Source organism: Sus scrofa, chromosome 8, assembly GCF_000003025.6.
Source record: "Sus scrofa isolate TJ Tabasco breed Duroc chromosome 8, Sscrofa11.1, whole genome shotgun sequence".
In the NCBI taxonomy this organism is placed as follows: Eukaryota; Metazoa; Chordata; class Mammalia; order Artiodactyla; family Suidae; genus Sus; species Sus scrofa.
In genome coordinates, this window is record NC_010450.4 from 134,103,578 (window position 1) to 134,122,782 (window position 19,205).

General features: G+C 44.5%; 1 long non-coding RNA gene across 2 annotated transcripts in view; it reads right to left on the bottom strand.

Moving 5' to 3' along the window:
* Positions 1–413, bottom strand: part of LOC110262193 — a 47,972-nt gene extending 47,559 nt beyond the window's left edge. For both annotated transcript variants that reach the window (XR_002346879.1, XR_002346880.1), the window contains exon 1: positions 328–413. This is a non-coding gene — a long non-coding RNA (uncharacterized LOC110262193). The remainder of the gene's footprint in view (positions 1–327) is intronic.

Genomic DNA, 19,205 nt, shown 5'->3' on the forward strand with positions numbered 1-19,205 from the left:
ATATTGGGGCCATGCATGCTCGACGGTCTGTGTCCTTTCTCCAAAAGATCAGACAAAGGGCGGACGCTCAGGGAGGTGAACAGTCAGGGCCGAGACCTGGGGACAATTAAGCACCTACAGGCAGCTGGGGACACGCTCTGCTCCTCCACCCGGGGTTAGCACGACGCCCACGTCAGCAGGAAGCGGTTACAGAAGACGGCCCTGCGCCCCCAACGCCCCTCAAGGATGAGGAGGGAGAGAGACAAAGAGGAGAGGTTACCCGCAAAGCCCATGAACAATTCCTGGGAAGTGAGAAAAGAATTAGGGTAAAATAACCGAAAATCTGACCTTTTTTTCCTCTTCCCTTGTGCTCCATCTAGTTTCACTTGCTCACATGGGCCGCGTGCAGAGGCCTTGCACTCAGCACTTCAGAGCAGAATTCCTGGTGTGAGCGGACTGTGCCGACACCTTCGCTCAGGCCGCGCGGTGCAGAAAGGCTGCATGAGCATCTTGATCAGGAGCGTGAGGGGCACAGCTGCCCCTGCCCTGCGAACCGCCCCCTCCCACCCCGCAGGAGCCCCTATAAAGCAGCCCCGCCCACCGCCTGGGGGCGGAGACTACGAGCTCCAACCCCTCCAAGCTTTGATCGCAGAATAAAGCTTTGCTTTGCTTCTGAACTGAACTTGGTCTTGTTCGATTGGCTGGAAGGACCCTGGGCAGGAGGACCCTTGTTGGGGACCAGGCTGGGAGGGTCGGTCATGGCTACATCCCTGATCTCTGCATGAAAGGCCTCATACGCATAAAAGAAATGGAAGAAGTGCAGTGGAGATGGAGCTAACATAAATATTAAAATGCTGTGTTGATTTTTTTTTAAAGGCAGGCACAAAGTACCCAAGGACCAACAATGCCTATGTCATTGCATATCCCCGCTGGCTTTGCTAACGATCCGAAACTTGCCTGTAAGGGCCAAGGAAGGAAATGCCATCTGCCAGGGATGGTGGCAGACCAACTTTTAAGCACCTAAAGCAGGGAGGTTTTTTTTTTTCAAGTTCTGTGGTTTATCTTAAAAACTCAATATATACTTGCTCATCTATTCATTTGTTTGAATATAAAAATGTATTAGGATGTCCTTGAAGATGTGCATTTTTTTTGTCTTTTTGCCATTTCTTGGGCCACTCCCGAGGTATATGAAGGTTCCCAGGCTAGGGGTCGAATCAGAGCTGTAGCCGCCGGCCTACACCACAGCCACAGCCACAGCCACGCGGGATCTGAGCCACATCTGCAACCTACACCACAGCTCACGGCCACCCTGGATCCTTAACCCACTGAGCAAGGTCAGGATCAAACCTGCAACCTCATGGTTCCTAGTCGGATTGGTTAACCACTGAGCCACGACGGGAACTCTGAAGATGTGCATTTTAAAAACATTTTTTATGGATTTTTTTTTTCATTAAGGTAAGATGTACATTTTATCAGGGGCTTCTCAGACCTCTTGTCATATTCCCATACACTCCTTCAAGAAACACGGTGCCCTGTTGCTTCAAACTGCTACACGGAATGCACTTTTCCCTTGGTTTGTCAGATCTGCCCTTCAGATCTGCCACCAGCTTCCCACAAGACAATCCCAAGACTAGGTGGAGGTGTGCTTACCTTTTATGAATCTCAGGTGTAGAAGGCCGAGTTGCTCATACTGCCCTGTTCTCTCATGGCGAAGTCTTCATTCGTCCTTGAATACTGATAAAGAGGGGACCTCTTTGCAACGCAGCCAAGGAGGGAGACAGGAGAGCTAGCCTTAGACCTCTCTCCCCGAGGCAAGGGGCTGGAGGTATTGATGACGTGAAGAAGAAAGAAGCAGAGCCGTCTGGGGTGTGGGGAGCACAGGAAGCCTGGGGAAATGTGATTGGGAAAAGGTGTGCTGTTGGCAGTCTGCACAGATACGGCCAAGCTCTAAGTCTCTGCATGCTCAAGATGGGGGTGCCTAGCACAGTCTGAGGGTGGCGTTTCCCACCCTCTGACATCAAAAAGTCACTGAGTGGACACAGATGTGTGCCCGGTTGTGGGGTTTGGTGGTCTTATCTAGTCTTAACCAGCTCAGTTCAAACTAGACCCAGCTGATTTCAAGTTCTCAGCAAACCAACTCAGACAAACATCTTGTTGTTTGGGCTGCATGGCCCTTAGAGGGCATAGACGTCTTAAAAACAGCCTTGATGCGTGGAGGCAGGTGAAATGGATTTGACTCATTACCCAGGGTTTCACTTTCTCAGGTAAAAGCACCTGCAGAAATGAGCCTCCTCCATCTCTTGCTTCAAATCAAGGCACCTGTCTGAGCTGACGGGTCCGCACTGGGCACAGGAGGTTGCAGTTGGTCCTGTACATGTGTGAGGATACTGCCTTCCAATCTGACACGTGTCTGTGAACATACACCATTTGGGGGACAAAGTGTTTATAATACTTTCTTCTAACCTGTTGCCCATTCTTCTTCTTCTGGGCTAAACTCCATTTTTTTTTTTTTTTTCTTTTCTCACCCATCTGTATCTTGGAAAATGTATACTAACAGAACAGTTAAACACAAAACAAAACAACATGTTACTTTTTTTAAAGAGCAAAACCAAGGCACAGAAAAAAATAGACGGAAGACTTTTGTCCTCCAAGAATATGAAAAAAGAAAAAGAGTAGACATGGAAAAATCAGTAAGGTTTAGATCCATGAAAATTAAGGGGAGAGATAGTTTCAGAAAGAATGGAGTGGTAATCAGTTAAAGAGCGCAGAGGACTAAAGTAATGTAAGGACCAAAAAGTACTCATTGGATGATTGACTGGTGGTGGAAGGTGCCTGTGGCAAGAGATTTTTGGTTGACTGGCTGAAGATTGGGAGACCGCAAGATGTTGGTGGTTTGAAAGGAGAGAGAGGAACTGCAAGTAAGATCAAGATTATAGGCAGCGGTGGGATGGTCAGGCAGTCGTCCAGCGATGACCTGTCAGGATTGTGAGAAGGGGTGGGGGATACCCTACAGCTTAGATGCAAAAAGCTTCACACATCTCGGTACATTATCATTCGTGCACTCTCTCTATGTGTACGTAACTTTTAAAATCTGCCGCTAAAGACACATAACAAGATCTACCACCTTATTCACTTTTATTTTTTTAAATTGAAAAAAAAATTTTTTCGTCTTTTGTCTTTTTATGGCTGCACATCTGGCATATGGGAGTTCCCGAGCCAGGGATCAAATCTAAGCCACAGTTGTGACCTACACCAAAGCTGTGGCAACCGCAGGATGCTTAACCCACTGCATGGAGCCAGGGATTGAACCAGCAACTCCACAGCCACCTGAGCTGCGGAGATCAGATGCTTGACCCGTTGCACCACAGTGGGAACCTCCCATTTTAAAGTATACTGTTCAGTGGCATTGAGCGTAGTCACGTGATTGTGCTGCCATCACCACCAGCCCTCTACAGAAAGCTTTCCATCTTGCGATACTGAAACTATGTAGCCATTAAACTAATGTATCTACACAAAAACCTTTATTCTGAACTATTTGAGGGTAAGTTATATACCTTATCACCATTTACCCTTAGGTACTTCTGAGGAGGTGTCCTAACAAGAGGAATATTATCTTATATAACCACAGCAGAATACTCACGTTCAGTGGGTTCCCACTGGCACAATTCTTTTTATCATCTATAGTTGATATTTCAGTTTTGGTAGTTGACTCATGCCCTTTATAGCATTTCCCCCTTCCCCACAGAATGAAGTCTAGAAACATTTAGTTGTGATGTCTCTCTAGCCTCTTTAATCTGGATTGTTTCCACAGCCTTTCTTTGTCTTTAATGATTTTGTTTTCAAGAATACACTCTCCCCCTTTAAAGGAGAAGAACATTCATCATTTTGTCTATTTCCGATGTTGCCTGTGGTCACAGTCAGGTTGTGGATTCTCCATTGGAATCCTACACACGTGGTAGGTTCTTCTGAGGGTCTCCCATCTGGGGTACCTGATGCCCAGTGGTTCCCCACCAGTGACATCACTAGAAGCAATTATTAAACAATCTGTATCAGGAATAGAAAAGACTTTTGAGCCAGATCGAAGACTATAGGCTGGGAGACAGCCTCTCAGAGAACTCTGAGGAACTGCTCCAGAGAAGCCTGGTATTTCAGCACAGTTTTATGTTGGGTCAGAACAAAGAATACAAATAAGTCACGGATACATTCCTTCAAAGTTAAAAAAAACCAAAAAACCCAAAGAACAACCAAATCCCAAACCCAAAAGCCAGACCAGCATGTACACAGAAAGTCAGTGTGGTCTTGGCACCTGGGAAGGGAGTGTTATCACCGAGGAGGTGCAGCACTGGCGTCCCAGAAAGGGAGGCATTAGATCTTTATTTTTAACATGGGTATGCTTTATTTTGGTCAATGCACTCTTTTCTTTAATAACTAAAGCCGATGTACCACGTATGTTGGATAGGCCATAAGCCGGGGTTTTAGCCTGCATAAAAATCAAGGTCAGTCACGGAGAAGCCAGAATGACTTTCCAGTGCCTCAGTAAGTGGAAATTTCTTCCGGGAGGGACGTGTTTGATCATCAGGTTAAGGTGCTGTCTTCTTCCTCCTTTGCGTCACTACGATTTTATTTTTCCTTCCTTGCAACGAGTAAAGAGTGGGTGAGAAGACATTTAACCAGCATACAAATACCCTGTCTTTTATCCAGATTGCTCATTAATTTGGACTCTATTGATGTTTCCGGCCTGATTCAGTCTTACTGTGATGGTGGCAAAATGATCCTTTTCAACTCGCGCACTCCCCCCACGTGTGCCAGCCTGCCCTCAACATCGTCCTGGCAGCCAGAGGCCTCCGTTTTTCTGATACGTCTGCTTATCTATGTATGTGTCTATGTACGTCTATCATCTATTTCGGTATGAACTCATGAATTCTCAATTCTTCACTGTTCGTTTTGTTGTTGTTGTTGTTTTGGGCTTTTTCTTTTTAGGGCCAAACCCATGGCATATGCAAGTTCCCAGGCTAGGGGTCAAATCAAAGCCAGAGCTGCAGGCCTACACCACAGCCACAGCAACGCCAGATCTCAGCCGCGTCTGTGACCTATACCACAGCTCACGGCAACACCCGATCCTTAACCTGCTAACAAGGCCAGGGATCAAACCCAAGTCCTCAAGGATACTAGTCAGGTTCGTTAACCACTGAGCCATGACAGTAATTCCAATTCTCAATGGTTTAAAACGAATCATTTTGGTGCTCAAATTGTCCCGGGTTTGGCCAGGAGAAGTCTCAAGCTAGCACCGGTGTCCTTTCAACATGCTGCCAGCTTCTTTTTTTTTTTTTTTTTAATTGGAAGACTTCCTGACTTTCTGGCATCATGAGCTATTTGGAGATCACCTTTTATCTATTCTGCCCCAGCCCTGGAATTAATTAATATTACTTCTTAACTAGATGGCAGCTTTAGACTCAGGTGAGTATGCAGAGGGGGAATTACAAGCCTAGGGCAGGAAGACTTTGAGCCTCCTGTGATACAAGCAAGGCACATGGATATATAATGAAATAACCTGGTGAACGGGTTTGCTATTATGAGCAAAGCCAGCCTACATTATTCTGAGGCTGTATCCACAGAAGAGAATAATGATTTGCCCATGATTCTTGGAATCAGACTACTTGAATTTGAATTTCAGGTAGCCGTATGTCATATGCTAGCTAGATGTCCTTCGGCCTGGCTTCTTCATATGTGAAATGAAAGTAGAGATAATATTAACAGCATAAAGTGATGTAAGGATTACAGTAAATAACCCAAGGATGTGCTGAGCAAAATCCATAGCACAGAGCAAATCCTCAGTAAACTGCAGATGTTATTAACAATCATATTCGCTGAATTCTCTTCTTTTTCATTTTTCCTGTTTCAAGTTTAATGGAAAAAAAAAACCCCACTATTCTAGTTGAAAACCACTCTGCTGATAGTTAATTCTTCTGAGTGTTTGTGGAGCTGAAAATATCATTTGGTGACATAACTTTTGTTTTATGTGTGATGGAAAATTTCTAAGGAACTATATAACAAGCATTAAAATAACCCTAAAGAGTGTTCAGGAAGTGATAGTGGAAATGTTCGCTAGGGGGCGCTATTATAACAGATTATGTTCCTTTTAAAAACATTTTTCATTGTTGGTGAGGAATCTTTGATGTGAAGTGAAAGTTGATAATTATTACACCGTACTTTTGTGCAGACTATAAATATGACCCCTGGTTGTTTTAAAAGGTAACCATTAATGTAATTTATGCAGAATAAATATTTACCAAGTTTTGAAAACTATGCTAGGATCCTCTTCCACCTTGGCCAAAAGGATTTCATAGCAATTTTAAGAGCTAAATAATCAGTAGAGCTCTAGGGCTCAGTAAAGTCCACATTAAATAGCGAAACAAGATCAAACCATTTAAAATAGTTGCCAACATTCTCTGAAATGACTAGAAAGTAAAATAAAGACAAGCGACGATTTGAAAGCACTCCTGAGTCTTGCTGCAACCAGGAGGGAGGAGAGATTTTTAACAGAAAAGAAGTAGCTTGGAATCCGAGAGCATCTGGCAGTTTGGGACACAGTGTAACACAGCAGCAGGACAAAGAATGGGTCTGACCGTCAGGGGGCTCAGCTTTCAGGCTTTTGGACCCCAGGAGAGTCATTCAGTTTCTAATGTCTCATCTTTATAAGGGGAGGCTGGGGTGGGGGGGCCCCCAAGGTTACTTTCGGTTCTCATACTCTATAATGGTGACAGTAAAAAGCAGAAAGTTAGCATAATTACGCTTAAGGTAAGTTATTTGCTTAACTTTTAATATCTCATGTATCAAAGTCACATGGGTCTTTCTTTTACTCCAGCCAAATCTCCCCAACACCAGAATCAGTCACAATTTATACATTTAAAAATGTCCAACATGTAACAATTACTATTCTTTTTTTCTTTTCTTTCTTTCTTTCTTTCCCGTTCTTTTTGGAGGGTGAGAGTATACTTGCTTCTAAGAGCTGGACTGAGCTGAACCATGTATGAGCCGAATGTCAGCACGACTGGAAGAACAGAGGGGCTAGAGAGCACTGCACAAAGCCAAATCAACCCATAAAAGAAATATATGTTTATTTCAAAAATATTTAGTATTTTTAAGGGAAAACTTTCATATCAATTGTGAACATATTTGCCCTTGACAGACCCAAATCACATTCCCACTTTCAGGTTTGTTCGAGAAGGTACTTTTTGGTACTTGGAAGTTTCATTACACCTTACTGAGCTATATTTAAAAATACACTGTTCACACTTCAATCAAAACTGATTTTAAGGAGTTCCCATTGTGGCCCAGTGGCTTAAGTACCCGACTAGTATCCACAAGGACGTAGGTTCAATGCCTGGCTTCGTTCAGTGGGTTAAGGAGCTGATGTGGCTGTGGTGCAGGCCGGCAGCTGCAGCTCCGATTCACCCCCTAGCCCAGGAACTTCCATATGCCGCAGGTGTGGCTGTAAAAAAGAAAAAAACCTAATTTTATATATATACCATAACACTAATGAGCTTCCGATAATTTGCAAAACCGCCTTAAAATATCTCTTTGTTGCTTTCAAAAAATGACACGTACACCTGGTTGGGGCTTTGATTCAAACAAACTACCTGTAGAAAGATTTTTGTGGGACATCTGGGGAACTATGACCCCTAAAGGATATTTGATGGAATCTAAAAACGACTCTAGTTTTTGAGTGTGAAAATGATCCTATAGCTATGGGTTTTTTTTAAAAGAGTCCTCTTTTTGACACACATCCTGGAATATTTATAGATAGAATGATATGATGTCTGGTATTTGGTTCAAAAGCATTCGGTGCTTGGGGAGAGAGAGGTGAGTAAGGATACAGCTGAAATAAGCTTAACTATGAGTTGGTAACTTTGACGCTGGGTCCTGAGTGTATGATGGGAGGGTCATTTTCTACTCTCTCTACCTCTGCATACGATGAAATTTTTCCTAGTTAAAAAAAAAAATCCCAAACCAACTGTCATTATTTAATAACTTTGAACTTAGTATGGACCTAAGAAGGCATCTTTTACAAGAGAAATTTGCAGTTCCAGGTCTTTTTCTTGATGATCGGGTCTGAATGTGTTAATCAATGCTGCCCTGTCACAGCCCCTGACATCAGGAAAATGCTGAAATGTGATTTTTAAATCATAAAAATGTGCCCATAGTAATAGCTCCATCTTTTGCATAATATTTAAATCAATTCATTGATTTCCAGTTGCCTGATACTCTTATTTCAGTAACAAAATAAACGATACACAGTTCAGTAAAGTTGAATCCATTTGAGTACATTTGTGTGCAAAGTCTGAAGCTAATTAAGACCTGGTTCTTGGCTGGGTGTCTGGGGACAGGGTATCAGTGGTTTCTTTGCAAGGCTTAGTATTTCCTTTTTTTCCTTTATTGTACAGTCGCTAACCATGTTCTTGAAAAGAGACATGGCTCAACAGGCTAAGCACCCGATGTTGCCTCTGTGAAGATGAAGGTTCGATCCCTGGCCTCGCTTAGTGAGTTAAGGACCTGGCGTCGCCACCAGCTGCAGCTTTGGTTGAAGATGGGGCTTGGATCCTGCATTGCTGTGGCTGTGGTGTAGGAGAGCAGCTGCAGATCAGATTCTACCCCTAGCCCAGAAACTGCATATGCTGCAGGTGCTGCCATAAAAAAAAAGAGAGAGAGAGAGAGAGAAATCCAGAGTAAAACTCACCTGTGTCCTGCCTTGGCTCTTTGTATATTTGTATATAAAGAGCTATGAATACAGGGAATGTCTATAAGTATCATATAAACATTTCCAAAAAAACCCAAGACGTCTCCAGTAAACAAAACCTCTCAAGCCATCTCCTTCTCCCTCTTTTTCCATTACCTTTACAGTAAAACTCCTCAAGTTCCTTTCTTCAAATTTTTTCTTTTTCTTTTTCTTTTTTTTTTTTAGGGCCACACCCACGGCATATGTACAGAAGTTCCCAGGCTAGGGGTCAAATTGGTGCTGTTGCCGCTGGCCTACACCACAACTAAAGCAACGCCAGATCGAAGCCACGTCTGTGACCTACACCAAACCTCACGGCAATGCCAGATCCTTAACCCACCTAGTGAGGTCAGGGATTGAACCTGTGTCCTCATGGATACTGGTCAGATTTGTTTCCACTGCACCACAACGAGAATTCCTTCATATTCTTTCTTGAATTCACTTCATTCAGGCATTTTTTTTTTGCTCCCTTCTTGTCAAGGTCATTAAATGACTTTCCTTTTGCTAAATGCAGTGGATTTAGCATTTTCACCTAAAGGAAAATTCTTAGTCCCCATCTGACCGGACCCATCAGCAGCATTTGACATGCTTAACCACTCCGGCCTCCCTAATACGCCTTTTCTCTTAACTTTCAGGTCACAGCAACCTGCAGGTTTTCCTTATGCTTCACCGGTCACCCCTTTCTTACTGGTTTTTCCTCAGATTCTCAGCTCTAAACGCTCTGGCCTCAGTCCTTGAAATCCTTCTCTATCCATGCTCATATTATCTTGATAGTATCATTCAGTCTCAACTTAGCTCTACATGTTGTTTCAATGCAGATGCTTCCAATTTCAGTCTCTCATAGTTGACTACCTCCCTGGCATTTGGGATGCAGAATGGTATCTCAAAATTAACGTGTCCAGAACAACCGCTAATCTGCCCACCCGCCTGGTCCACCTGCCATCCATCGTCAAAGGGAAAGGCCGCTTCATCTTTCAGTCCATCAGCCCAATGCTTAACGTCATCTCTCTTCCTCTTGTGACTCACATGCAATTCTTCTGCACATGCTGTTGTTTCTACCACCAACATCTATCTGTACTCTGTCTACCTCTTACCATCTCCATGGTTACCACTGAGCTCTCTCCATGGTATTCCAAAGCCTCCTGGCTAGTCGTTGTCTTTGCTGCTCAACAGTCTCTCCTCCAGACAGCGGCCTGAGTGGTGCTTTTAACTCCTACGTCTGCTTATGCAATCTGCTCAGAGCCCCTCTGTAGTGCCGTGGGAAGCCACTGGATCTTGCCTATTTCTTCCCCACAACTATCCCTTCTACTCAACTCCCACTCCTTTACCCTTATTTCTCTCTCAGGCACCCAGATTTCCTTGATGTCCTCTGAACACACCAGAACCCACACATGTGTGTTTGCTGTCTTCTCTGCCTTGAAACATCTTCTCCGTGTTTCAAGCATCAGACGTTCACTTGAGTAACATCACAATAGCGAAGCCTTGCCCTACCTACGCTGTTGTGCCCTGCATTCTGCCACCAAGCCCTGCACTCTCTATCCACTTCCATCCTTTTTCTCTGTAGCTCACATCACCCTTTGACATGGTGTTGGTTTTCCTATTGATTTACCACCCATCACCCATTAGAATATAAAGTCAATTGCCATAGGATCCAGCAATCCCACTCCTGGATATGTATCCAGAGAAAACTCTAATTCAAAAAGATACATGCATCCTAAAGTTCATAGAAGCACTACTGACAATAGCCAAGACATGGAAGCAACTTAAACGTCCATTGACGGATGAATGGATTAAGAAGATGTGGTCCATATACACAATGGAATACTACTCAGGCCTAAATAAGAACATTTGCAGCAACATGGATGGAACTAGAGACTCTCATACTAAGTGAAGTAAGTCAGAAAGAGAAAGACAAATGCCACATGCTATCACTTATATCTGGAATCTAATATATGGCACAAAGGAACCTTTCCACAGAAAAGAAACTCATGGACTTGGAGAACAGACTTGCGGTTGCCAAGGGGGAGGGGGAGGGAGTGGGATGGACTGCGAATCAGGGGTTAATAGAGGCAAACTATTGCATTCGGAATGGATAAGCAAAGAGATCCTGCTGTGTAGCCCTGGGAACTATATCTAGTCACTTTTAATGGAGGGTAATGTGAGAAAAAGAATGTGTATATGTGTGTGTGTGTGTGTGTGTGTGTGTGTATACATGTGTGTGTGTGTACAGGTCATTTGCTGTACAGTAGAAAATTGACAGAACACTGTAAACCAACCATAATGGAAAAAATAAAAATCTTTAAAAAAAGAAGATGAGGAAGGTAAATCAACTTTTGGTCTGCATTACTATAACAAAACCATGTTTTATTTTTGATCATTCTTAGGCTGAACTGAGGGTGGGGATAATGAAGAGGAGGGAGAAACAGAGTGACTTTTGCCAAGGCTTCCTTCTTGGCTCTGTGTCAGACAGTTTACAGCTTACCAAGAGCTCTTTCTTAGCCTCACAACAACTTCCGTAGGTGGGCATTGCTGTGCCGGAGAGGAATGTGGGGCTGTGAGAGGTTAAGGAACTGTCCCAAGTCTGTGTAGCTACTTGGGGACAGAGACAATCAGATAGAAGCCCAGCATTTGCTACAGAAGACATGGGACTAAATTCTACCTCATCTGTGAGAATTCCTAACGAAAATACTCTAAGCGATGTCACCTAGGGTTTACATGGCGGATGTTAACAAAACCTGCGGAAAATGAAAAATTCTGCTCAAGTGTTGTCTGTACTGCAGCTCGGTAGTTTTACTCTGCTGATCCATTCTGTCATCACAAAGTGGAGAGAGCCATAGATTTTCAATCCTACCGCTGCAAGGGCACTTGAGACGTCATTTCGTTTGTCCTGGACGGCTGTTTTCTAACAGACCTGTGACCACAGCAACAGTAACAATTAAGGTAACTGAGCACCCTCCACCGTAAAGAGCACTTTGGGGCCATCACAGAAGCATGGGAAACTAGTTTATATTGGGAGGCGTCCAGAAGGACAGGAAATCCCATAGATTCTCCCTTGCTGATCTGTTTCAGTGTTTCACAATCCTCCCCGCCGTCAATCTCCTACTTGATGGATGAGAAATGTGGGCGTAACTACCAGTTTCCCTGACACTCGACAAAAGGTATATCGGAATCCGTGATTGATGCATGTGACACACACACGACCACGGTTTAAAATAGGGGCTTTTGGAGCTCCCACTGCGGTGCAGGGGGTTAAGAATCTGACTTCAGCAATTCGGGTTGCTGTGGAGGCACAGATTCAGCACCCAGCGCAGTGGGTTAAGGCTCCCCAGCTGCAGCATAGGTTGCAGCGGTGGCTCAGATTCAATCACCGGCCTGGGAATTTCCATCTGCCATGGGTATGACTATAAAATTAAGTAAGTAGTAAGTAAGTAAATAAATAAAGGGGCTTTTATTTAGGGAGAAGCCCGATTGTCAGAGGTTCAGCTGCGGTGTATTTTCACATTTCGTGCTCTAGCTTAGCCTCCAAAAGAAGGTGGGAGGCAGCGTAGTAGGTGCGGTCCTTTTGCTGTTCCTACCGTTCTGTGGACACAGAAGGTAAACCACAGAGGGTAAAAGCCTGGTTTGCCTTCTTCTTCACCTTCTTCTCCTTCACCTTCTTTTTCATCTTCTTCTTCTTTACCTTCTTCTTTTCCTTCTTCCTCTTTCTTTTTCTTCCCTTATACACTTTGTGGAAGAAACGCTCTATTTTATACCTTTGTTAATATGACCAAATTCTATTTCTTTAGTTGGTAAACTTACCTCTGGGCCGTATGACCAATCTAGTGACTGTCCCTAAACCGCCATAGTCATTGTAAAGGCCAGCGTGGGCTGCGGGGCAGGTGACCCCTCCAACAGGCAGAGTACTCATTTCAAGATCACAGACTCATCTGTCTCGCTGGAAGAGTCGTTACCCCAGTGCAGTACGCCCCAGACATGTTCCTCTCAGGACTCCTTGCCATTCGTAGAAGTTACGGAGGAGTTCCTGCTGTGGCACAACGGGATCTGTGGCATCTCTGCAACAGGTTCAATCCCTGGCCTGGCACAGTGGGTTAAAGGATCCAGTGTTGCTGAAACGGATGCAGTTATGTCTTGGATCTGATCCCTGGCCCAAGAACTCTATGTGGTGCTGTTTATTTTTTCTAAAAATGAAAAAAAAAAAATGGGGGCCTCAAAAAGCTTTTTGTTTATCTCTTATTCCTATCAAAAATATATTACATATTAAACTGAATAAAATTAACTTAATCCATTTAAAAGTAACAATAATAAAGCTATGACTTTTTAACATGTATAGCATATTTTTATGGAAAAAAATCCCATGTTTTAAAAAAAATCAGTGAGAAGAATGTTCCACATTTTTGTCAACTGCTCTGAAGTCTGGCTTTATAGAAAACAGCTAGAGTCTCATATCTGCTTCTGCATTCAATCTGTTGCAATATATTGCTGTTTAGTTGAATTATATGAAAAAAATCTGGGTTTACACAGGTACTTGATTGCAAGGGAGGAGTAGTTTATTAGCCTCTTCAGATAATTGTGTATTTCGTCTTTGATAGTGAAACTGACAGCACTAACAGCCTGAACCCAGTCAGAACCCAGACTGGGACATGAACCCATATGCCGGGACTCGAGCTCAGCCTAAAGCCAGATCAGGACTTAAACCCACAGGTTTAAATTAGAATCACTCACCCTGTGTGTGGACTCACTGAGGTTCAGGTTCTTTACGCCTCCACACAGAAGGAATTCAGCAAGAGACAAAGTGATAGGCAAGAATCAGATTTATCAGGATAGGATGCTTGTGAGAGATGCAAGTGGGCAGGCAAGGAAGCTCTGCCCCAGGATTCGCAGTTTTATCATCCAAGGGGCGTGGGGGTAGGAAAGGCCCGCCTCTTCCTTTCTGGGAGTAGTAGCTCCTCCTTAGCATCCGGTAAGGTGTGTATTCAAATCAGCTGAAGGGCGGTCCTCACACTCTCGCCCTGGGTCCGAATCTGAATGCAGGCTTCATCCCACCCCCCACCCAATGACCTGAGGCAATTCCCGCACCTCCACTAGTCAAGCAAGCCTGCCTGGTGCTGATGGCTTTCCTGAAGTTACAGAAGTTTCCCACCATCCCCCGGTTTCCTTCTTTTTTTTTTTTTTTGTCTTTTGTCTTTTTGTTGTTGTTGTTGCTATTTCTTGGGCTGCTCCTGCGGCATATGGAGGTTCCCAGGCTAGGGGTTGAATCGGAGCTGTAGCCACCAGCCTACGCCAGAGCCACAGCAACGCGGGATCCGAGCCGTGTCTGCAACCTACACCACAGCTCACGGCAACGCCGGATCGTTAACCCACTGAGCAAGGGCAGGGACCGAACCCGCAACCTCATGGTTCCTAGTCGGATTCGTTAACCACTGCGCCACGACGGGAACTCCCCGGTTTCCTTCTTTATCTATGATCCCCTACTGGGACCTCTACAACCCCCTGTGCCTACTCTAGCCCCATCGATAGTACATCAAAATTCAAAAAATGCTTCTAAAAGGTTGGTTGCAATTTGGAATCTGCAGTTTTTCTAGGATGCAACATGAAATCAGTCTATCATACACTTTATTTATTTATTTATTTGTCTTTTTGCTCCTGCAGCATATGGAGGTTCCCAGACTAGGGGTTGAATCAGAGCTGTTGCTGCCAGCCTACACCACAGCCACAGCAACGCCAGATCTCAGCCGCGTCTGCGACCTGCACCACAGCTCATGGCAACGCAGGATCCTTAACCCACTGAGCAAGGCCAGGGATCGAATCTGCAACCTCATGGTTCCTAGTTGGATACGTTAACCACTGAGCCACGATGGGAACGCCAATCATACACTTTAAATGTTTTTTTTTGTCTTTTTGCCATTTCTTGGGCCGCTCCCGCAGCATATGGAGGTTCCCAGGCTAGGGGTTGAATCGGAGCTGTAGCCACCAGCCTACGCCAGAGCCACAGCAACGCGGGATCCGAGCCGTGTCTGCAACCTACACCACAGCTCACGGCAATGCCGGATCCTTAACCCACTGAGCAAGCGCAGGGACTGAACCCGCAACCTCATGGTTTCTAGTCGGATTCGTTAACCACTGCACCACGACGGGAACTCCTTTAAATGGTTCTTTTACTCAGGCATGATTTAAACATTGAACTTTGAAAATGCAGGTTCACTAAGTTATGCAGCTCTCCCAAATGTTGATTCGATCATTTAAAAAGATGCTTTGTAAAAAATCACATTTCTGAATATCACTACCTACTGTAGGCAGAATAATGGTCCCCCAAAGATGTCAGGGTCCTATCCTTAGACTGGGTGAATCTGTTAGGTTACATGGCAAAGGGGCATTAAGGTGGCAGAGGTAAAATGAAGCGTGCACATCAGCCGACTTGACAGGGAAATCAGCCTGGGTGACAAATCGCAAGAGTCTTAGATGTGAGAAGCTGGAAGAGAGGGTCAGAGGGAAAGATGTGACAGCAGAAGCAGAGACCAGAGAGAGGTTTGCTGCTGGTTTTGAAAATGGAGGAAAAGGCCAAGAATCCAGGAATGTGGGAGCTAGAAAAATAAGGAAACTAACTTTGTGCCTGAGCCTTCAGGCAGTCCTGCCGACACCTTGACTTTAGCCTAGTGGGCCCTGTGTTCCCTTTCTAGCCAATGGAACTATGTGTTGTTTTAAGCAACTAAGTTTGTGGTAATTTGTTCTGAATTCATTTTTCTGGCCACTAATGGCATCAGAAAAGTTTTTAAATACTGGGAAGTGGTCAGGTTCATCGTGGGAAATAATTTCAAAAGTTTTGCTTGAAATCTTACATTTTATCATTGGCAACAAACATTATCCATTGTTCGTCTTGTTGTGAGTGGCTTACCTTGTTTTGAGGAAATGTCTGCCAAAACCCAAGTCTGTTTATCATTTGTGCTTCCTTCCACGGCATATGGAAATTCTCAGGCCAGGGACTGAAGCTTTGCCACGGCAGCAACCCGAACCACTGCAGTGACAACGACAGATCCTTATCATGCTGCGTCACAAAAGAACGTCTAGCAGCTGCTTGTTCAAATAAAATCGTTCTCTTTGAGAGCTATTGCTCTACTGTGATTTGTAACAAAACTATTAATTATTAAATCAAATATTACTTATTAAAAAAGATACCCTTACATAGTTTGAAAGACATTGAAATACTGCTTCCTTTTTAGCTTTCTTACCTCCAATATATAGGTAGTTTTTCAGGGTTTTTTTTTTAGGACCGCACCTGGGGCAGGAAGTTCCCAGGCTAGGGTCAAATGAGAGCTGCACCTGCTGGCCTACGTCATAGGCACAGCCATGTGGGATCTGAGCTGCATCTGTGACCTACACCACAGCTCATGGCAACGCTGGATCCTTAACCCATTCGTCGAGGCCAGAGATCAAACCCGTATTCTCATGATGCTGGTCAGGTTCGTTACCCCTGAGCCACGATGGGAACTCCTGAGAATTTGGACTTTAGGTGGAGGGAAAGTTCAAAGGAGGACTTCAGAGCATGTTCCTGCCCCACTCGGAAATGAGAGACATGAATCTGAGTGGCCCTGTCTTGCTCTCTGCTCCTCAAGGGCCATAGCTCCGTGCGCACAAGGCGCGCCCCGGAATTATCCGGGGTGCGTCACGTCTGCACCTGCAGGTCTGCCTAGGCCCTGCCTACGCTTTTCTGAGCCATGCTGGTCTGTGTTTGGACTGCCAGCTTTTCTTTTCCTGTGTGTTGTGTATGCCTGCCTTTATTACATTTTATTCCATTGGTGCATGAATCTCCTTGGGCTTTTTTTTTTTTTTTCCTCCTCCCACAATGCTTTTACTCTTACTTAAAATTCCATTTGCAGAACTAATTTATTCTAAGCTTACCATTAAACTGAGTTACAGGATATGAACTATCTTTGTTAAGGGAAAATACTAGTTATAAATACATGGCCGTGTGGAAGCATCCCATACTTCAAGTCATTGGGGCATTAGGGCTAAAAATAGAAATCTCTGACTCTCTGCTGTGACTCTAGCCAGTGCCCCAGGTGAAGTTTCCAGCGCTAGTTCTCTACACGCTGGTGGAAGAGGGAGGGCTGGTCCTGGCTGTGTGGATTTCATGCCTGCACGACGCTTCATGCTACTTAGAATGTAATCACATTGTGACCTGGCATCTGTCGTCATCTGGATAACTGTACTTTTATGCATTTGAATCCACTGTCAGGAAAATAGGTCCTTTTATACAGTAGCACTTGCTTCTGCTCGCAGAAAGGAACACCCGCTGGTGGGCGCTGCTTTGCTAGTCAGGCCTCAGATGCAAAGGCCAGGACGCAGAAGCCTGCGGTGCAAACGGGCAGCTCAGAGTAGTTGCATCAATCACACAGGATGGATTAAAAAAAAGTTCTATGCATCGGGATGATGCCGTGTGTAAACAGAACACCCAGGGCGCTCCATTCAGCGCCCCAAAGAGGTAAATTATGCAACATGTCAATTAAGAGTGTGGTGGAGACAGTGTGAGTCGGCTATAGCCCTATTATCTTACGTTTCATCTTGGTTCCCGTTAATAGAGTCTTGATGAGGAGTCAGAGAGGACATTAGGAATTTCTAGCTTGACTCACCAGTATAATAAGCTCTTTAGGAGGAACCAATACAGTATTTTCCCAGAGTGACAGAGGTAAATGTAACCTGCTAGCAATTCTCAATTTAGGGCACAGTTTTACTTTTTAAACTACACAGACATAACCAAAGTGAGGAACAGGAATTGTATTTTACCTGGTGGAAGAGATGACTCCAGCCATAAGCTACTTACATAATCTCTCTTATAAGAAGTGCAGATAGGGAGTTCCCTGGTGGTCTAGTGGTTAGGAATTGGCACTTGCACCACTGAGGCCTGAGTTCAGTTCCTGGTCTGGGAATTCCACATTAAGCTACTGTATGCTGTGGTCAAAAAGAAAAAAATGTGCAGATAAAAAGATCACACTGGAGTTCCTGTTGTGGCTCAGTGGTAATGAACCTGACTAGTATCCATGAGGATGTGGGTTCTACCCCTAGCCTTGCTCAGTGGGTTAAGGATCCAGCATTGCTATGAGCTGTGGTGTAGATCACAAATGTGGCTCAGATCCCACATCACTGTGGCTATGGTGTAGGCTGGCAGCTATAGCTCCGATTTGATCCCTAGCCTGGGAACGTCCATATGTTGTGAGTGTGGCCCTAAAAAGCAAAAAAAAAAAATATATATATACTTACTGGGGTCTCTCTAGTTTCTGCAAAGCTGGCATGGACAGAGAAGGCTCTTCCTCTCACCAGCCTGTGTCTCCGCCCTAAAAACATAGGCATCACAGGAACCCGGTAGGGTACCAACAGGGAGAAGGGCGCAAAGGCCAGCCTCTTTGCTTTCATGGCCCTGGTGCCATTGCTCACCATCTACAAATCACTCCCAGTCCAGGTCCCAGGGGGGATGAGTGATGCTGGAGGAAGCTCCGGAGCAGAGCCATCCATCCTGGAAAGCTCAGGTGACCCACTGGGTAGCTCCACCCTGCAGCGAGGTAACGCTTTACTCACCTCTTCTTGATCCAGTCACATATTCTTGAATTTTCTTTCTTTCATCACCAACTCTTTTCTGAAACTTTCCATTGAAGGGGTGTTTCCTGCTTACAACACAAGTTTCCCCACCACTCTGGTCTCCTACTCTACGCACCTCTGTTTCTTTCCGGCTGGTCTTGTCTCCTTCCACCCCAAAGAAAAGCTTACCCTTCCACACATTTTCATCCTCTTGGGACAATTCTCATTCAATCATCCCTTCCTTCTTTAGAATCTTCAGTCCCTTCCATTGCGTTTTCTTCCTTTTGGCTTTCTACAAAAAAATAAAAATAAAAAAAATTTAAAAATGCCCAAGAATATCTGGTCTAGGGAAGAACACACAAGCATACACTCAAAAGCAAAACGGCCCAGTTAGATGAGCTTCTGCCCCACCTGTAGCTTTCTCACTGATCAGAGGTTTTCCTCGGCATGAACTCCAGCCCTTAGTTCTAGCTGACCAGGCCACTGGTGTGGTTCGAACAGTTAGTCCGGGCCTTGCACTGCTTGTATTTTACATGTAACAACTACGTTACAGGTCGGCTCCTAAAAGAGGGGACTTAGTGGGGTTTTTTATACTCTCAGCACCGAGCTGATCTGAGATCAAGACTATGTTCTATTAAAAAAAAACCTCCTACATTCTATGTCCTTGAAACCAAGGGTAAAATTGATGTTCTGATTATCTGGATGTATATATATAAGGAGCTTTATTGAAACACTTGGGTGATTCGCAGGGGAAACATGGGGTAGGGAGGGATAAATTAGGGGATTGAGATGGACATATACGCACTTCTGTACACAAGATAATGGGTAACAAGGACCTGCTGTACAGGAGGGAGACTTACCTGCTACTGTGTAATAACAT